The following is a 22,487-nucleotide window of genomic DNA, read 5'->3' as shown; positions in this document are numbered from 1 at the left end:
CACCCTAATTTAAGAACTCAACAAAACCCCTAAATCTAGAAAACCCTAATTTCATTTTGAACATAAAAATGTAAACCCAGCACACCAATAACATTGCCCTATTCAATCAACCTTCACCCCAGAGAACTCACTCACCGCAAATCCAGCTCACCCCCAACACATTTCAACAGAGAAACCAAACTAAATCCCAAAAGAACAAAAACCCAGCTCCAAAAATCAAATAAAAACAGACCCAGATGACCATTTCAATCAAATCACAACCAAAAAACAAGCAAGATCCATGTGAAAATCGCAGCAAATGAAAGGAAGCAGAAGAAAATATTTACCTTGCTGGGTACACGAGTTGTTCGACTTCGTTGTTCGTCGGAGGAAGAGAAACTGATTTCCAGAGAGTGAGTCAGGAAAAGAAGATCGAAGCCTGATGATGATGGCAGTGGACAGAGGGTAGCGATGTATGGAGCTAGGACGATCGGAGATAGTTAGGAGGAGAGGGGTCTGAGTGAACTGTGAAATGAGAGGAGTCGGGACTCGGGAGGACCAGGAGGAAACAATTTCTTGATTTTCTTCTATTATTCATTCTAGAAATGGGCCGGGCCGGGGGCCCGTCCACTTCTATTTCAAGATTCGCCCCGACCCGCTAATATGGTATACCCGAACCGTCCCGCCCCATTTTGTGTTTAGAAATTTTGGACCCGGCCCTTACCCGCCCCAAACAACGGGTACCCGCCCCTACCCGCGGGTCCAGGATCCGTTTGCCCAACCCTAGCTTGTAGAGCTTCCATGGCTGAAGGTGTGAAGTGAAGAAATTGGGTTTTGAAAGATGTCAAAATGCGTAATAAAATAATAGTTTAATAAAATAAAAGAAAAAGAAATAGTGTAATAAAATAATATTTAATTTGACATACTAGGTGGAGAGCAAAATTTTGAAAGATGTCAAAATGCCACATAGGCTGTCAAATTCAAATTTTATGTTTAAAATTTGACATCTCCTTTGGAGATGCTCTTAGTCTTCGATTTTGTCTAATTAGATCGGTTTGAGTTGAGCTAGTCTTGCATATGCATCAATTGGCGAATCCAAGATTTTAGCGTCAGTTGGTCCCAATATAAAAATCCCAAAAAATTAAACGAAAATAAAAATTACACAATAAACTACCAACTTTTTAATCATAATCTTTTTTAGCAACAATACAAACTACAAAGATTAAATTTATTCACGATATCAATTATGAATTTAAATCATAACAAATTAAGAATTGGCAAGGGTAACGTAAGCCTATATATATATACATATGTATGTAAACTCTGTAAACCATGCTAATTGCTAATTTCATATTCATGCATCATAGATAATCAAGGTTTATTACAGCTTCTATCATCTCTCTCTCTCTCTCTCTCTCAGAGGCTAGATTGGACTCTCAAAGTCATGATGAAGGAAGATATCTGCGCCACACAACTCATCTGTGGCAACAACGAATTCAATGTTGCTGGGCTCAATAGCTTCTTACAGAAAGTTAAGTTTGATAAGTGCGGGAACTCCTATGCTGTTGTTGCCATCATGGGTCCTCAGAGTGGAGGTACTAAAGCCTTTTACTTCAATCAATTAAATTTTAATTTGTTGAATACAAATGATATATAGTTTTCTGAAATTGGCTGGCTTGGCTCACAGGGAAAAGCACTTTGATGAACCATCTTTTCGCCACCGGCTTTCAGGAGATGAAAATAGAACGCGGAAAGTTAGTTAGTTTTGACTTTGCATTTAGCATGCATGCTTTGTTTCCACATGATCACTCATATGTGCACTACTCTCTCTCTCTCTCTCTCTCAAAAAATGATGAGTATAATGTAATTTCACTTAACCATATTTTACTGTTTTTTATAGAAGCATCAACTACAGGTGATGTTAAGATATATCGAATATTAGAAACTAAAAAATAAAAAAACAAAATCCTCTCATTCCCACTCCCACCTACGTTCTCTCTTTGCCTCTCTATTTTCCATTTTAAAAACAAAAATAAAAAGTGTTAATACACACAAAGTGTGTAAGCATATGCTAGTTTATATATATGTAATCAATATTTGTGTATAATTAATTAAATATTCAGGAGCCAAACAACGAAGGGCATTTGGATAGCCAAGTGTGTCGACATTGAGCCTTGCACCATCGCCATGGATTTGGAGGGTAGCGATAGCAGCGAGAGAGGTGAGGTAATCATCTTTATGTTTAAAGTAATGTTAAGAAGATTAAATTTGCAAACTAAATTATGTGTCACTAATAAAAAATAAGCACGTTTATCAACGTTTAAATAATAATCCAATAATTAACTTCCATGTCATTTAGTTTACAAAATTTAATCTACAACTTTAGTCTCTCTAGCATTACTCTTATGTTTAGTCGGACTATCAAAAATGGCCTTTATATTTTTGCAACTCATCAGCGTAGTTTTTTATGTTTCAAGCTCTTCAGTTTAGTCATTTATGTATTGGCTTGGTCATTAAAATTGTCCTTGCCGTCCACTTCCATTAGAAAGTCTGTTAGGATGCTGACGTGGCATTCATGTGAGGATAAAACCAATTGTGTAATGCCATGTGGATTAAATAAAGAAAATAAATTTTGTAGCATAGTATAAAAATTAAAAGGAAAGGGGGCGGAGGGGTTTGGGGCGGTGGCGGAGCCCTTTTCGCCAAGAAAGTTAGCGTCTTTGTGGTATTGGGTTAGGCTGGTAGTGCTGGTCATGTGCTTAGGGTTGATGGCTGGGGTTTCTGCAAAATGGGAAACAAAAACATTCAGTAATCCAATGCTTGCTGTTCTGGTCTGTGCTTCTGTGGCATTATTTCCCACCATACTTTTACCATCTTCACATAATCACATGGCTATATATATGACTTTTGATGAGCGATTAAAATCGAATTTAGAAAATATATATAAGATTAAAAACGATTCATGTGAAACCAGCCTTTTCTCCCTCTCTACCCGATTGTCACCACCCCCTCTCTCTCCCACCCACCCCCTATCAGTAAAACTCCCTAAAATTTATCATTTGGTGAAAATTTATCATGACATCTCAGTTTTTAGATGGAAAAACTAACACAATGATTTTTTTTTGAGAAATTTTATTTGAACCCATATAACCTCACTCTACACCCAACTTAAATTTAAAATGTGAATTGTCAGTTTTACCCTATTCTATAATTACCATCAAATACAAGATGAAATCAGAAATCAAACTAAAATTTATCAATAAACCCACTAATCAATATACCCACTTCCAGTTCCAATGACAACTGAGGGCCTAAGTTAATTATTATTACTAGTGTATGTGTATGCATAAAATGATTTTGAGTCCTATAATTCATGCAGATTTGAATTATTGTGGCTAAAACCCAAGTGATGCCTAAGAATATGGATTTACAGATTACAATTCCACCACCCAATACACCTAATCTTAAAACCAAGGTAAAAACTTGAGATTAAAGCATTTGAAAAACGCTACTGCATTTGTTTATGAAGCGGCTATGGGATAAAAACAATGGGAATGCAATTCAGATAAAGCACACAAGGATTAAAACCAACTCGATTTCTATTGTAAGAGAAATAAGCATATTGTTTTAACATTTCAATCTCAAATAAGCACAAGAACACCATAACATTACTTCATCTAATCTTGTCTGCTCATATAACTTCACGATTCCAAATTGCTTGTTTGACCAATTCATCAAACACGACTCCATATATGTATGGACATTACACTCTCAATCAACGAGTTGTGGAAAAGTAGTTGTAGAACACTGATTTTGGATTTTTATTTTTAAAATGGGTGTAAAGATAAATTTGCATATTATATTAGGTTTGTGAGGGTAGTTTAGGTAGTAAAATTGGGTTTAAAGAGATATTGATAATTTAATTAAAAACTATATGGGTATAAAGAATAAGTTGAATGTAGAAAGAGATTATATGGGTTCAAATAAAATTTCTCTTTTTATTTTTTTGAAAATAATTTAAACCCTTATACTAATGTTATTTTTGGAAAGCAGAAGAAAAACTCATGGGCATTTTTCTAAATAATTCCCACTATTTAAAACGCTAAATTGTCGTACACTATTAACGTGGTCACATATCAGGTCACCCGTTTCACCATATATGGACACTAACCATAATTAATGTAGCCGCACAAAAATGAGGCTGATTTCATCGAATCCAAATCCTCTCTAAATCCTCTTTGTGAGAATTTCGGAAATATGTGAATCGTATCCGTTCATCGTACATTATGTGGTCAATTTTCTTTAGGTACTATTTGTGTTCAATTTTGAATAATAAAACTTAAAATGATTTCTAACCACACGATGTATGATGAACGGACACGATTTACAGATCCCAAGGATCCTTACAAAGAGAATCCGTAGAGGATATCCTCATAAAGAGGATCCACAGAGAATCTTCATTCGATTTCATGTGCTTGCAGAACTTCAAAGAGCACATCAAATATCAAATCTAGGGATATGACATGATTGTTTATGATTGACTTATTATTTAAGTATAGGGTTTAATATTGATTAAAGTCCTTATTTTTTATTAGTGACACTGAGACATAGTTTATAAATTGGATCTAAAAAGTTGATATACCTAACATTACTCTAAAATAAAAAAAATAAAAAAAAGCAACATTTTAAACGAAATTAATTTGGAACAAATTCATGTAATTATAAGTGATCACAATATATATGGCAAATACAGCTCAAATCCTCGTATATATTCACTCTTCGTACTTCTTCCTCTGCAATTTGGTTTAATCAGGATGACAATACATTCGAGAAACGGATCGCCCTATTTGCGCTGGCAGTTTCAGACATTTTGCTCATAAATATGTCTGCTCATATAAACGTGGTCACTTATTTTTGGAAAGCAGAAGAAAAACTCATGGGCGTTTTTCTAAATAATTCCCACTATTTAAAACGCTAAATTGTCGTACACTATTAACGTGGTCACATATCAGGTCACCCGTTTCACCATATATGGACACTAACCATAATTAATGTAGCCGTACAAAAATGAGGCTGATTTTATCGAATCCAAATCCTCTCTAAATCCTCTTTGTGAGAATTTCGGAAATATGTGAATCGTATCCGTTCATCATACATTATGTGGTCAATTTTCTTTAGGTATTATTTGTGTTCAATTTTGAATAATAAAACTTAAAATGATTTCTGATCACACGATGTATGATGAACAGACACGATTCACGGATCCCAGAGATCCTTACAAAGAGAATCCGAAGAGGATATCCTCATAAAGAGGATCCACAGAGAATCTTCATTCGATTTCATGTGCTTGCAGAACTTCAAAGAGCACATCAAATATCAAATCTAGGGATATGACATGATTGTTGATGATTGACTTATTATTTAAGTATAGGGTTTAATATTGATTAAAGTCCTTATTTTTTATTAGTGACACTGAGACATAGTTTATAAATTGGATCTAAAAAGTTGATCTACCTAACATTACTCTAAAATATAAAAAAATAAAAAAAAAAAGCAACATTTTAAATGAAATTAATTTGGAACAAATTCATGTAATTATAAGTGATCACAATATATATGGAAAATACAGCTCAAATACTCGTATATATTCTGACACACCCCGACCGAGATCAGGGCATGCTGGCCGTCACGTGGAAGTGACGTAGCCATGTGCACAGTGCGGAAGTGAGACGCTGAATTCAGAGCATAAAGACTACAGCAATCCAAAGAAAATGATACGACATTAGTACACCCGAAGGTGACCCTACATCGATAAGTGTCTGTCAGAAATGCCGGGACGCCCTCTGGGAAAACCACCGAAAATGCTGGCTACTAGAACCTGGAGGGGCGCAAAACAAAAGCGTGAGTGGGCAAAAACAAAGCTCTTTGAAAACCATTTCATAAAATACATTCTAACCCCTCGCCGTAAAACCTGTATACTTCCCAGAACATAAACATATATACGTATGTACAAATATGCCAATCATGCTCAAGAGTATGCCAATCATGCTCAAAGGTATGCCATCTTAAAGCCTCATAAAGATATGCAAGTGCTCAGGTATAAATCACATCAATAACATATGACTCGCAGCCGGAGTCACCTAAAGTGACCTGTACGGCTGAATCTAGAGCTCAAATCTCAATCTCAATAACTAAACCTGCCCACGAGTCGGAACCACCTATAGTGGTCTGTACGACAGGCCTGGGCGTAATACATATAAACGCTCTAGTGCTACGATCACGTGAAGGCTGTGCGAATAATCGCGGGTCACCTACGAGTCGGAACCACCTATAGTGGTCTGTACGACAAGACTGTGCACCTAACTTGGATCCAAGCTGAGCGTATGGTGCGGGAGGTGAACGACACGTGAAGGACTGTGCCCTACTCTGGGCGGGAGCACTAACACCGGGGGTGCAGGTTATGAGCTCTCTAAGCACCTCTAATCACTATTTAATGCAAATGTTAAACAACGCTTACCTGGCACTTACCTAGGCCTCCACAGCACCAAATATAAATATGTATATGTATGCCACTACTAATGCATATGATAATGCATAAACAATAAGGATATGGTGCATGGCATAAAACAAATAACCCTTTTTAACACTTTCTGGGAATATAAATGTATATAGGTATAAACGGAAAACCAAAAGCCCACTCACTGGTATGTGGAAGGGTCGTAGCCCCCCTGTCTTGAGTGCGCACGCTCGTCCTCGGGATAGGAATCACCTATATGCGAAATAACTATAAAAACATTAATTATAAAGCACATAACCTTCCTTTCGTAATAACTTCTCATACATTGCTCAAAATGGACAAATGAATATACCAACGTGCTCTACACAACCTCAGGATCACAACCATATTTTTAGAAAAATTTTCCTCCGCCGCACGCGCTGCCACGCGCCGGCCAAGGCACGGCTACACGCGCCGGCCACGCGCAGGCACGTGCGGTGCACACGGACGGCGTCAACTGACGCCGTTAGGAATATTCCGTCAAAACTGACAGATTCCATTAACGGCGTTAGGAATATTCCGTCACCTTCTCCGTTCAATCTCCGGCGACGTCGCCGGCGCCGGAAACTGGGAAAACCTGCAACTTGGGTTTTCTCGTTCATTTTTCAACCGTTTTTCATGATTCTTGCACCAAATTAAAGCTTAGGACTAGTAGAACACGATCCTACAAGTTTTAAGGCCTAAAAACTACTAAATCATACCTGTCCACAAACTCCAAAACCGGCCAACCTCGAACCAGGCTATTCTGACGTCCACTTCCGTCCAACGATACACTCCGAGGTTCCTTGGGACCTCACAAACACAACTACAAGCTTCAAAATCCCAAAAACTAGCTAGGTTAATCTTGCATGAATAGTACTCAAAACTGACATCGTCGAATCGACGTGAAAACAACGGAGTTCTCACCTGAAAATGGTATGGTTGCACTCGCACGAGCCTCACAAGCTCGAAAATGTCCTTGGTTCCTTCGATCTGCTAAGGTTTGAGTGTGTTTGTGTGTGTCCGTACGTTTTCAGAAGGAAGAGGAAGAAGAAAGGGAACTCGGGAGAGAGAGAGAGACAGGGAAAATGACAGAGGGAAAGGGAGAGTGAGACAGTGTGTGTGTGTGTGGCCCAACACTTGCCAACACCACACAAACAACCAAACAACATAACGTAAACAACTAGGGGTAAAAATGTCATTTCCCAAGCACGTTTTAGATAATTTCGGGACGGGATGTCACAACCTACCCACCTTAATAGAATTTCGTCCCGAAATTCAAAACAACCAAAAACCACCCCTAGTGACCAAAGAACAATCTAGGATACAAATCCCTCATCCGATCTTCTGTCTCCCATGTCGCTTCCTCGACCGAATGATTCCTCCACAAAACTTTCACTAAACTAACCGTCTTGTTTCTCAGAACCTTCTCCTTTCAATCGATGATCGTCACTGGTTCCTCGTCATACGTCAAATCTGGGTTAATCTCCAAAGGTTGCGGAGGTATTACATGAGATGGATCAGCAACATAATGTCGGAGCATAGACACGTGAAAAACGTTATGCACCCTGGCTAGCTCTGGAGGCAACTCCAACCTGTAAGCTACCTCACCAACCCGCTCCGTGACCATGTATGGTCCGATGTACCTGGGACTCAACTTGCCTTTCTTCCCAAATCTCACTACACCTCTCCACAGTGAAAGCTTCAGAAATACCCAATCTCCGACCTCGTACACTCTGTCCGTAGCATGTCGATCTGCTAAGCTCTTCTGCCTGTCCTGGGCTGCTTTCAGGTTAAACTTGATTACTTGGACGTTTTGAGTAGTCTCCTCAACAATCTCCGGACCCACTAAGACTTTTTCTCCAACCTCTGACCAACACAACGGTGTGCGACAAGCTCTACCATACAATGCCTCAAATGGCGCCATGCCAATACTCGAATGAAAACTATTATTATAGGCAAATTCCATCAAATCCAACCACTGGTGCCAAGCATCACCAAACTGCAACACCGAAGTTCGCAACATATCCTCCAAAGTCTGAATAGTTCTCTCTGACTGTCCATCCGTCTGAGGATGATACGCCGTACTGTAAAGTAGTCTCGTACCCAAAGCTTCCTGAAAAGCTACCCAAAACTTAGATGTGAATCATGGATCACAATCCGAGACAATACTCACCGGGACACCATGATACTTCACCACCTTTGAGATGAACAACTCCGCTAAACGACTCAAAGAATACTTCTCTCTCACTGGAATAAAATGTCCGGACTTAGTGAGTCGATCAACGATCACCCAAATGCCGTCAAAACCGTTATGTGTACGCGGGAGCTTGTACACGAAATCCATGGTAATATTTACCCATTTCCACTCGGGAACGGGAAGCGGCTGCAACAACCTGATAGGAGCATATTTATGCGACTTAATTGGCTTGTTCTCGTGCATTTACGTTGTGTTTCTTTAGTTATTTTAGTCCTTTATGCCATTTTCGTGTGTTTCTAGGTTCATATGGCTAAGGAAGCAATAAGGTGCATTTTGGAGCATTTTGGAGCAAAATTGGGCTTAGAATGGATAGCTTATGCTTGGAGCCAAAGTGTTGGACAAAATTGAAGCCTTGTATGCACTTTAGGACATAAAACAAAGGGCCTAGCCCAATCAAACAAAGCCTTAGAACCAGAAATTCCCATACCAACACCAAAACACATTCATTGCCTTGCATCACATGCATTTCTAGCTTCCCATTCCATCATTTCAGCCACACTTCCACATGCATTCATCATCATAATCCTTCCCTCACATGCTTTCCCAACAAATAAATCAGCCAACACATGCACCCATCACCCAAAACTTCCCCTTTGCGTGCACATGCACTCCCACATGCAATTCCAGCTTTCCACCAACCAACCTAACTGTTTTTCACATGCATTCCCTTCATCATTGCAGCCACATTCTCTCACATTCTCACCCATTCTCTCCCTATAAAACCATGCAATTCCATCACACAATTCATTCATTCCTCACCTCCATTCATACACCTCAAACCAACACAAAAACACATCCATTCATCCATTGCCGTGCACTTCCTTCCAATTCCAGCAATTCCCCCTTTCATTTCCACCACTCCCCATCCCTCCAAAACACTACCCAACCATTCCCATTCATACACAATACACACCAACATCCCTTAGACCTTATGCTACAACAAAGAGGAGGAGAAGAGTGCCTAAACGTTCATACAATTCAAGTTTGAGTTGTTGGAATGTTTAGGTGTTTCTTTTCCTCGATTTCAATGGTTAAATTTACTTATCGTTGTTTTGTACGTATGAGGAACTAAACCCCCTTGGCTAGTGGGGGATTCGAAATACATGTTTATGCTTGCAATATGAATTGATTACCTTTGGTTGGAATTTCATGAGTTGTGGATTCAATTTGTTTAACTATTTGATTGATAACCTATTTATGTATGTTTATTGAGAGTGCACGCTTAATTTTCATGCATGAATATGACGCTAGAATATAAGTGAGTTTCACCTAATAGTTATGAACTTATATTCACAAGTAGTGGAGGTTGCTTATAAACAATCGCGTTAAATAAATTCTTGGCATAAGTTTCATGCAATCATAGTAACGAATGCCTCGTCAACACTTATAGTTTTCATGATGCTTAATGATTCTTGCTTGTATCTCTATTATGCAATTCATGTAGGGAACTTGTGGGGAATGCTTTGGGTTGTCGTATGCAATCATCCAATTCATTAACTTAAGGAAAACTTGACGGTTAATTTAAGCGGACCTAATTAACCCGGGGTGTTGAGTTTCATAATTCATCGAAAGACCAACCGAAAATCATCTTGTATGCAAGTGTAACATGTGTGGAGAAGAACCTTCTAGCTAGCATTCACCCATATTTTCATCGCATTCATATTTACATTTTGCCCTTAATTACAAAGTGTGCATTTTAGTTTAACGTCGTCAAAACCTCAATCCCCCCCATATTTTGTTTAGTCTTAGTCTTAATCTATCTTATTTTGAGTTTTGCATTCTTTGAGTCTAATATAGTGTTTTAAACTTATTTTTACGTTTTTGAGTCGAATCCAAGTGATTAACAATCCCTCCTAATCCCCGGTCCAGAACGATCCCTACTTACATTCTTCACTACAATTGACAAAAAGAGGGTTTAATTTGTGTGCGTATAATGTTCGCATCAAATTTTGGCGCCGTTGCCGGGGATTAGCAACTTTGCTAATCCCTTGGATTATTACGTCCTGTTTAGTTTTATTTTGTTTCTGTGTATATATTTTAGTTTTGTTTTGTTGATTTTAGGTACTAGAGAAGCAAGACATGGCACTTGATAGTGCTTCTCTTTTGTCACAGCTCATGGAAAGGTCCCAAATGCAAAGAGTTGGTACATTTGATCATAATCAATCAAGGAATGACGTGTTTTCCAATACTTACAATTCAGATTGGAGTGATCACTCAAACTCTATGTGGTGGGATGATGTGAGAATTACTTGACACTCAAATTAAACCCTCGTTTGACAATTGTAGTAGAATGGATAAGTGAGGGATCGTTCTAGACCGGGGATTAGGAGGGCTTGCTAAAACCTTCTAAATTGACTTAAAAACATAAAAACTAAATTAAAACAGATTTAAGACACTTGGGAACAAGGAAATAAAAAGGGGGGTTTTAGTTTTTGACGAAGTTGAAATAAACAAACAAAATGCAAAAATGGACAGATTGTAAACAAGTGTTGTGAAACAAGATGGTTGGTGAATTAGCTAGAGGTTCTTTCTCCACACTTGATATTTATGCATATGAATCAATTTCCAGTTATTCCTTCATTGAATTATGAACGACAATGCCCCAAATTAACCGTGACATCACTAGTTAACCCTCAGATTTTCCTTATATTATTGGATTGGATGGCATCATTCGACAACCCAAAACATTCTCAAAAGTTCCCTACATGTCATCATAATAGAGATACAATCGAAGATCATTAAGAATAATGAAAACCATAAGCATTGACAAAGCATTTGCAACTATGACATCATGTTACTCATGCTAAGAATTAAACTTAACGCGATCGTGACAAGCGACCTTCACTACTTTCAAGTAGAAGTTAGTAACGATTATGTGAAACCTTCTTAAACTTTTAGCCACATATTCATGCATGCTAATTAAGTGTCGACCCTCAATCAACAAACACAAATAAGTTAATCATCAAATAGTTAAGCCAATTGCATTCACGAATCAAGAGTTCATAACCGGAATTCATCAATTCATATCACATAAATAATCATGGTATTGAAATCACCCCTAGCCAAAAAGGGTTTAGTTCCTCATAACTTTGAAATCAAAGAAACACCTAAACATTCCAACAACTCAAACTTGAATTGTATGAACGTTTAGGCCCTCTTATCTTCCATTCCTCATATTACAAAACAAAGAGAATTGAATTTAAACATTGAAATCAAAGAAACGCGTAAACATTCCAACAACTCTAACGTGAATTGTACGAACGTTTAGGCCCTCTTATCTTCCTCTTTATTGTGGCATAAGGACTAAGGGATGTTGTTGGTGTGTTGAATGGATTGGGGGATTATGGAAATGGATGAGGAGTGGTGGAGAAAATGGTGCAGAAAATAGAGAGACACTCACGGCTAAGGAAGAAAATGGAAGTGTTTGTGGTGTGTTGTGTTGTGAATGAGATGCCCATGAATGAATGAATGCTAGGGTATTTATAGGAGTAGTGGAGGGAACATATGGCTGTTTGTTTAAGCATGCATGTGCTTGAATGTGGTGGAAAATAGCTAGGAAAGCTGGAAAGTGGAAGGGATGCACGGCATGGACAGTTTTGATGTTGGACTTGCATGTGTTTAGGAAGCTTTCTTGCTCATTTTCTGCATGCATGATGAAGAGTTAGATAAATAATGCATGTAGGTGGCTGAAATGATGAAGAATGAGTGGTGGAAATGCAAGGGAAAGCTGGAAAGTGGAAGGGATGCACGGCATGGACAGTTTTGGTGCATGTGTTGGCTGATTTGTGTGATTGTGTGAAGTGTGTGTGAATTAAAGAATGAATGGTGGTGTAATGATGAAGAATAAAGGGTGCATGTGGGGTGGAATTGAATGAATGCAAAGTGAATGAATAATGAAATGGGAAAGCATGACCAAGGTGGAAATGCATGTGAAATGTTGGAAAGGAATTGGGAATATGAGTAGGCCACGGCATGGAGTGTTTGTTTGATGATGATGCATGTGATGGGTGGAAACAAAGGGGGAAACATGGCACAAGGGTGCTTGAGTGAATGATTGAATGTGCATGTGGATTTAAAGAATGAGTGGTGGTGTAATGATGAAGTGAATGCATGTGGAATTTCAAGGAGTGCACGGCATGGATGGTGTTTTGTGTTAAGCCCATGGCAATGTGATTGTAATTGGGTTAGGGCCATTGTTTTGTGTCCTCAAGTGCATACAAGGCCTTCAATTTCATCCAACACTTGGGCTCCAAGAATAAGCTATCCATCCTTAGCCCAATAGTACTCCAAAAAGGCCCCAAAACACTCCACAATGCATCCTTTCGTCAAACATGTCTTATAATCCTGAAAACACACAAAAGAAGCATAAAGAACTAAAATAACTAAAGAAACATAACGTAAATGTACGAGAACAAGCTAAGTAAGTCGCCTAAATATGCTCCTATCATGGGAACCTCAACATATTCAACAAGAAGGATATTGGCAGCCATATGAGGAGTTCTATTCAACGTCTATGCATCCACCACAACCTCATATACAATATGCCCAACCAAACTCAAGTTTGTCAATAGATTATAATCAAGTTCTTAATGAATTAATTTCTTTGGTGCAGGGCTCACAAAACCAAATCGAGGAGGCTCAACAAGGAGAATATTGGCAACCATATGAGGAGTTCTATACAACACCTATGCAGCCACCACAACCTGCCCAAACAAATTCAAGTAAGTCTTTGTATAATGATACGGTTAGTAAGTTACTCACCAATTTGTCTCAGGGGCAAAAAGATCAAAACAAAGCAAGGCAAAATCAAGACAAAAGGTTGGACAACTTGGAGAAGCAAATTAGGCAGATAGCGGAGTTCGTAGGACAATTTCAAGACCAAGGCAAACTCCCTATTTCAACCATTGCAAATCCGAAGGAAGGATTTGAAACTGCCAAGGAAATCATCTTGAGAAGTAGCAAGGAGGTTGGAACGGACCCTCAACCATCAAAATCAAACCACAAGGAAGATGAAAGATTGCAATTTGAGGAAGAGGAACACACCCAACACACGGAAAGGGTGGAAACACCTTTGCCGCAGACACCTATTGCTCCTACGCCATCCAATTCAGGTAAGGTTGTTCAAAATTTAATTATTTCTAACCCCGTTCCACCGAATGTCCCTGTTCCTTGCAGAATCATGCAATCCAAGGAAGAAGAGGGTGAGAAAGGCATCTTCGAATCCTTTCCAAAGAATCAAGAGCAAGATGTGACTGGGGAATATCAAGAATTCGTCAAAGAGGATGTTCTTGAGGCAAACAACCCCAAAGAAGTTGAATTTTATGACACAGGACAAGGACCAATCCTCACACCACATCTGGCCGAGTGTAAAGTCCCTAAAACGTTCAAAGAAGATGTGTTTATCCTTGAGTTCTTATTGGAGCACACAGGTAAGCCACTTCCCCGAATTTCAATTTCCTTTTATACTAACAGGTTGTTGATGATTCAGGCACCCACTCTAGAATTTAAACCATTACCGGATCATCTCAAGTATCACCCCCCATTCAAAGATCAATTCCATGTCGTGGGTCCTAAGTGAGAAAAGAAGTTCTTCGTCCGGCTGCAAGACGTAAAAGAAAGCGCTACTTGGGAGGCAACCCAATACACTGAATAAAACAAAGCATGTTTATTAATTTTCGAGGAATTACAAGTGCGAAAAAAAAAAAAAAAAAAAAAAAAAAAATGTATCTAACAAAGAAAGAGAAAGATGGAGCCTTCACAACGGTTGTTTTTGTTTGCGTGAAGCCCCACTACGTGGCAAAACTCTGGGAGCGGAAGGCATCGGAGCGGAAGACATCGGAGCAAGAGGCATCGGAGCGGGAGGCATCGAAGATAGATCATTCGAGGCCTCAATACTTGGTGGAACGCTAGATGACACAGGAAAAAGGTGCCGCTGGAAGAAAGCCGCAAGCCTTTGACGGTCACTTTGAATGCGACCTTGAGATTCTTGCATCTCATCAAGCTTCCTCTTCATGCCTGTGGAATAATTATTTGCAAGCACGTGCAAACTTCTATTCTCGTGCTTAAGTTGTTTGATCTCTTGCTTGAGATTCTCCACCTCCGCCATCAATGATTCAACCTGACGGGAGCGAGCAAGTAGGCGTTGGCCCATGTTGGACACAGAGCCCGCGCACTGAACACTGAGAGCTAGGGACTCTTGAACGGCCAACTCATCGGACCGTCCTGAAAGCAGCTGACTATCTTTAGGAGTGAGGAGGTTTCGAGCTACTATCGTAGCTGTTGTTGCATCCGTCATCACAGAGTCCTCACCTGTAAGAGGGCCATTAGAAGATAAGAAAGACGGGCACCATACCTTAGCCTGACGCGGCGCGACCGGATCACTGCTGAGACTCAAATCTAAGCAAAGGTTAGATGGGTTAGAAGAGTTAGCCATTTTCAAGAAGTTAAAAGAGAAGGGTTGGATGGAGTAAAATCTCAAAGGGCCGGAGACGATTTCACGAATGGGCAATCTTCAAAGTGTGCATGTTAGAGGTGATCGATCACCTCTATAAAAGGAGAGGCGACACAATCACCGATTCAGAATTGAAGAGACACCACTCTCCAAAGCCGGATTTTCCTGCGTAAAGTTCGCCAAATCTTCAGCCGAAATCCTGGCTTTTCAGATAAAGCGTGCAACTTTGTCAAAAGATTTCTGACAAAGTTGAAGACGCGTGGAGGCCGAGAAAGCAGTTGCACACTTTTGCCGACAAGCGTGGGTGACAAAGCCGAAATCCTGGCTTTTCAGAAAACGCGTGCAACTTTGTCAAAAGAGCTCTGACAAAGCCGCATCCGCACTACTACTTGCCATTACAAATCCTATATACATCAACATTCATGGCAAGGCATACACCCAAAAACGCATAACTTTCCTTCTCGGCCGAGAATGTAGCTCCAACCAAGACCTCTCAAACATGCTCAGTTTTCTTCTTCTCTTGAGAACACATATTCAACCATTGATGTATCCCCCAAAGACGATACCAGATGCCTGGAGTACAGATGAGGCAAGAGGAAACAGTGGATCGAAGCATGTGGAGACAAGCGCAACAAATATATGTGCTGATTCATTCGCTGCTTCTTCAAAAGCAAAAGTATCTCATATCATCAAGGGCGAAAGCAAAGGTATCTCATATCATGATCTTTCCCTGACTTTTCCTTTGTCCTTGTTATTACTCGCATGGCAAAGTGAAGTAAGCAACCTGGAATCTATTCCCTAGTTGCTTACCTAGCGTTGCTCTCGAGTAGTCATCTTCAAAGGTTGATACACTTCCAGAGAAGGGACCACATCTGCTTGGAGAAAGACGAGTGACAATGAAAAATCAATCTTTCTAATTCGTGCTCTTCAGTACGAATTAGAAAGATTGAACAAAGAAACAGGTCATCACCTCCACCTCGTGTTTGCCTGCCATGTGTCAGAACCCTCCAGCCCAGTTCAAGATTAGCCTGTGGAAAAACTCACGATCAAGCCTCAATGCAATCACCAAGAAAAACTCACGATCAAGCCTCAATGCAATCACCAAGAAGAAGATGGAATTTACACTCCATAACCAGATTTGCATCCCTAAACTCTTCTCTTTATTAGATACATTCTGCCATGTTTAGTATGTTTAGTTGCTGTTTATGTGTTTACTTTTGTTTGGTGTGTTTTAAAGCTTAAAACATTGAGGACAATGTTTAATTGAAGTGTGGGGGGGTAACTAAGTATGTTGATGCAAATTCGTTGGATTTTATCACCCATAACTGCAAGTGTTGTTCCTTGCTGTTTTAAAATGTTTTTAAGCTGATTTGGAGTGTTTTAGTGTGTTTTGTTTTATAACTCCGAAAATCACATAAAAATTTGAAAAACATGTTTTGAAAAGCCTAAAAAGAGTGTTTTGAGTCGTTTTTGTGTGTTTGTGTCGTAGGTCACCTTCCAACACAATAATACGGATTTGGTTTTTAATTGCATGACTGTTAAAAAGAGTTATAAACATGGAGAAAAGTTTGATTTACTCTTGGTATATGCTTGGTTATGGTTATAATGTATGACTTCACATGCAATCATAAAAGAAAAATTAGTTTTTGTAACATGCTTGAAGGAAGGAACTCAAACAAACGCTACAACCTTGTGAGACTTGAGCCTAAACGTTATTTGGAGAGTTAAAATTTGTGCATTATTGTTTCTAAAGTCGTTGCATGATCTCATTATTCTTTCAAGGTTACTACTTAGAAGGCGTTTCATCACTTAGTTCCAAATGCTAGAACTCATGCCCATTTCATTCAAAGCATGTCATTGATTTGCATAACACGTATTCAAGATAAAGTTGTGTAGTGACCACCACCAAAAGCCAAATAGCCATGTGCCCTTAACTCATTTTGTGTTTAAGTTTAACCCCATTGAGCCGTGTTAGCCATGTTCCTTGTTAACCCATATCATCCTCACCTAGCCTAGATTAGGACCATCCGTACCCTTGTTCTTGAAGCATAGTAAGCATGAATGAATTCCTTTTGATTATGGTGTTGCAGAAAATAAGTGTGGGGGAAAGAGTATTTATGTGAGTGATGTGCCATAGGCACGGCTAAAAAGAAATAAAAAAAAAAAAAGAAAGAAAGAAAAGAAAAATGAAAAAAAAGAGTTGAAAAGTATTGTTTGTTGAAGTAAGGGCCCAAAACAATGAATTAGGCCCTAAGAGTTGTTAAATCTCCCCCTTATGTCTAAAAGTTGATTTCTGCATGCCAAGTGAATTCTAAGTCTTAATTTCATTACTTTGCTTGCTATTGTTTAAAGAACTTTTGTTTATCCCTACCTTTCCTTGTGAGCCAATACCCCAAGCCCCGTTACAACCCTTGACTTCTATCTTGAGTGTTGTGCATTTCAATTGTGGAGTTTGAATTTGGTATGAGCATATGGTGTCACTGGTTCTCGCATCTAAGTAGTAGCATTCCATTCATGAGATCATATCTAAACACGTTTAATTACTCCAGAAATTGCGTTCTTTGTATAACATATGTGAGTACTAGTCTTTCATGTTTACATCAATCTTCTCACATATAACTACTGTAGGGTATGTAGTCAGAAAATCTGAGTGAAAATTGAGTGCATATCTTGTAAGGAATTGAGCAAATTCTCTAAAGCATGTTACTACATTCAAAACATGGTTTTAAATGCTTAATTGTGAACTAGTATGTGGTGACTATGATTAAGAATGTACTTAAGTATGAAGATGACTAAAATCTGTGGGAATGATGATTTTTAACATGTCATGTGCATTGGAAATCCCTGAGGCAAATGTTGGAAGGTATAGGTTGTGTTTTGTTTCGTTTTGTTTTGTTTTTCTGTTTTGCTCGAGGACTAGCAAAAGCTAAGTGTGGGGGAATTTGATAGGAGCATATTTATGCGACTTAATTGGCTTGTTCTCGTGCATTTACGTTGTGTTTCTTTAGTTATTTTAGTCCTTTATGCCATTTTCGTGTGTTTCTAGGTTCATATGGCTAAGGAAGCAATAAGGTGCATTTTGGAGCATTTTGGAGCAAAATTGGGCTTAGAATGGATAGCTTATGCTTGGAGCCAAAGTGTTGGACAAAATTGAAGCCTTGTATGCACTTTAGGACATAAAACAAAGGGCCTAGCCCAATCAAACAAAGCCTTAGAACCAGAAATTCCCATACCAACACCAAAACACATTCATTGCCTTGCATCACATGCATTTCTAGCTTCCCATTCCATCATTTCAGCCACACTTCCACATGCATTCATCATCATAATCCTTCCCTCACATGCGTTCCCAACAAATAAATCAGCCAACACATGCACCCATCACCCAAAACTTCCCCTTTGCCGTGCACATGCACTCCCACATGCAATTCCAGCTTTCCACCAACCAACCTAGCTGTTTTTCACATGCATTCCCTTCATCATTGCAGCCACATTCTCTCACATTCTCACCCATTCTCTCCCTATAAAACCATGCAATTCCATCACACAATTCATTCATTCCTCACCTCCATTCATACACCTCAAACCAACACAAAAACACATCCATTCATCCATTGCCGTGCACTTCCTTCCAATTCCAGCAATTCCCCCTTTCATTTCCACCACTCCCCATCCCTCCAAAACACTACCCAACCATTCCCATTCATACACAATACACACCAACATCCCTTAGACCTTATGCTACAACAAAGAGGAGGAGAAGAGTGCCTAAACGTTCATACAATTCAAGTTTGAGTTGTTGGAATGTTTAGGTGTTTCTTTTCCTCGATTTCAATGGTTAAATTTACTTATCGTTGTTTTGTACGTATGAGGAACTAAACCCCCTTGGCTAGTGGGGGATTCGAAATACATGTTTATGCTTGCAATATGAATTGATTACCTTTGGTTGGAATTTCATGAGTTGTGGATTCAATTTGTTTAACTATTTGATTGATAACCTATTTATGTATGTTTATTGAGAGTGCACGCTTAATTTTCATGCATGAATATGACGCTAGAATATAAGTGAGTTTCACCTAATAGTTATGAACTTATATTCACAAGTAGTGGAGGTTGCTTATAAACAATCGCGTTAAATAAATTCTTGGTATAAGTTTCATGCAATCATAGTAACGAATGTCTCGTCAACACTTATAGTTTTCATGATGCTTAATGATTCTTGCTTGTATCTCTATTATGCAATTCATGTAGGGAACTTGTGGGGAATGCTTTGGGTTGTCGTATGCAATCATCCAATTCATTAACTTAAGGAAAACTTGACGGTTAATTTAAGCGGACCTAATTAACCCGGGGTGTTGAGTTTCATAATTCATCGAAAGACCAACCGAAAATCATCTTGTATGCAAGTGTAACATGTGTGGAGAAGAACCTTCTAGCTAGCATTCATCCATATTTTCATCGCATTCATATTTACATTTTGCCCTTAATTACAAAGTGTGCATTTTAGTTTAACGTCGTCAAAACCTCAATCCCCCCCATATTTTGTTTAGTCTTAGTCTTAATCTATCTTATTTTGAGTTTTGCATTCTTTGAGTCTAATATAGTGTTTTAAACTTATTTTTACGTTTTTGAGTCGAATCCAAGTGATTAACAATCCCTCCTAATCCCCGGTCCAGAACGATCCCTACTTACATTCTTCACTACAATTGACAAAAAGAGGGTTTAATTTGTGTGCGTATAATGTTCGCATCAAATTTTGGTGCCGTTGCCGGGGATTAGCACCCGATTCATTAAATCCATGAAAGCAGCTGGTGCATTCGTTAACCCAAACGGCATAACCAGAAACTCGTAATGACCATAATGAGTCCTGAACGCCGTCTTAGGAACGTCATCCCTATTAATCTTCAACTGATAATACCCAGACCTCAAGTCAATCTTGGAGAATACACAAGCACCTCTAAGCTGATCAAACAAATCATCGATATGTGGCAACGGATAACGGTTTTTAATCGTTACCCGATTCAATTGCCTGTAATCAATACACAGCCTCAAAGTTCCGTCTTTCTTCCTCACAAACAATACTGGAGCTCCCCACGGAGAAGTACTAGGCTGAATGAAACCCTTATCCACTAATTCCTGCAGCTGTACCTTCAATTCCCTTAATTCAGCAGGTGCCATACGATAAGGAGTCAAAGAAATAGGATTAGTACCTGGAAGCAACTCAATAGTGAACTCCAAATCTCGATCTGGTGGTAATCCAGGAAAATCCTCGGGGAAAACATCTGGAAAGTGTCGGACTACCCTCACATCCTCAACACTGCTAGGAAGAGCCTCATCCAACACCACATGGGCTAAGTACCCCTGACAACCTTTAGACAACAACTTTTTCGCTCGTAAAGCCGAAATAACGCCATGTCTCACCCCACTCTGCTCACCCACAGGTAGTCCAGGACGGCGAAACGTAACTATTTTCCCGTAACAATCAATATTGGCACGATTGGGGTGCAACCAATCCGCGCCCAAAATCACATCGAAATCAACAATATCTAACGGGATAAGATCAGCTGGCATAACAACACCCTCAACTATCACTAGACATCCTGGGTACACACAATCTACCGTACATCTCTCCCCTCTAGGCATAGCGAACTCTAAATCATACCCTAGAGGTGTGGGGCGAGGTTGCGTCACTTGAGCAAATGTATGAGAAATCACAGAATGTGTAGCTCCACAATCAATTAAAACTCTAGCAAAATAACCAAGAATGTTTAACGTACCCATGATCAGATCCGGGTTGTTCTGAGCATCCTGCAGAGAAATGTTGTGAATACGCCCCTAGCCCTGCTGTCGTCCGCCGCGACCTCTGCTCGCCTGAACACCGCGGCCCTGCGTACCACGCCCCTGACTGGGCTGACCGGTCTGTCTCGAAGACCCTGCACTACTGGTAGCGATCTCTCCTAGCTGAAACTGTCCTCCCTGATACCACTGAGAACCGCCTGCTGGAGCTGGAGGGTACGGCATATAGCCGCCAGAATACTGAGGGTAACGACCCTGGGAATAGGGGTCCTGGGGATACTGATATTGTCCCGGGGCATAAGGAACAGCATCACCCTGATAGTGGTAGGCACCACCCCGACCTGCCTGCCCATAACTACTCGGACCCTGAATCTGCTGGATAGGGGCAGGTGGTGGCAGGAAAGTCTGCTGCGGCTTCTGCTGCTGACTCTGGGGGCATTGCGCGGCTCGATGTCCCATCTGCCCGCAAGTAAAACAACCACTACTGCCCCGCCTACACTCGCCAGTGTGCCGATTATTACACCTTCGGCAAAATGGGGCCCTACCTCGGCCACCATCACCCTGTCTCTGGCCTCGAGCGCCACCAGTAAATCTACCTCCTCGTCCCTGGCCAGTGGCACTGAAACCACCACTAGAAGAGCTAGAGCTATTACCACCCCTCTTGAAGTTTTAAGTCTGACGAGGCCCGAGCGACGCTTGACCTTTACCCTTGACATCCTTCTTCTGGTTACCATTCTTCTCATCCTCATCACTCTCGCTCGTCATGTTCTCAGAGTCCTCAACTCTCAGCAAAACCTCGTAGAACTCCTGATAGGTATCACAATGTGTAGAGGTCGCCATCGAACGCCACTTCTTCTTAGTGCCTACGCGAAATCGACGAAGCATCTCTGCTGGATTACCAGCAATCTCAGGGTGGTAGCGAGACAAGTCGGTGAACTTCCGATAATACTCGTTCGCTGTCATCTTTCGCTGTTTCAGCTCAGTGAATTCCTGCTTCTTGCGGTCGATGTACTCTGGGGGCACAAACCTTCTCTTGAATAACCTAACGAAAACATTCCAGTCAGTCTTCTCTACTGGAGTCAAACGACGAAGCTCCTGCTCCCACTAGGACGCAGACTCCGTACCCAGAAACCATGAGGTCGTCTCGACCCATCTCTCAACAAGAAGATTCCCCTGATTATTCAATACTCGGAAAGTCTTCTCAATATGCTCTAACCAATGCTCTGCGCCCTCGTGCCCCTCGTGACCGTGGAACTTATCCAATTTCAGATTGTACATAGTCTCCAGAGGAGTCCTCTGGGGAGGGCGGATAGCTGACTGGATAGCGGTAGCAATAGCTTCCCCCAGCTGAGTGATATCGGGGAAACTAGACTCATCGGAGCGACGTGGTTCCCGACGAGGCGGCATAATTCTGACAGGAGACACCAAAACCATTAGAATACTCACATAGACACAGGACTGCCAAA

The 22,487-nt window shown here is 40.2% G+C and overlaps 1 pseudogene across 1 annotated transcript in view; it reads left to right on the top strand.

The window, feature by feature from the left end:
* The first annotated feature begins 1,365 nt into the window (after nucleotides 1-1,365).
* Nucleotides 1,366-22,487, top strand: part of LOC148691683 (protein ROOT HAIR DEFECTIVE 3 homolog 2-like) — a 41,713-nt pseudogene continuing 20,591 nt past the window's right edge. Inside the window, exon 1 of the transcript XR_015955090.1 lies at nucleotides 1,366-1,574. The product of XR_015955090.1 is annotated as a protein ROOT HAIR DEFECTIVE 3 homolog 2-like (transcript). The remainder of the gene's footprint in view (nucleotides 1,575-22,487) is intronic.

The sequence above is a fragment of the Pyrus communis genome, chromosome 13 (assembly GCF_041283825.1).
Source record: "Pyrus communis isolate YQ-2024b chromosome 13, ASM4128382v1, whole genome shotgun sequence".
In the NCBI taxonomy this organism is placed as follows: Eukaryota; Viridiplantae; Streptophyta; class Magnoliopsida; order Rosales; family Rosaceae; genus Pyrus; species Pyrus communis.
Note: the sequence above shows the minus strand (reverse complement) of the source record. Positions and strands in the feature narration are given on the sequence as shown.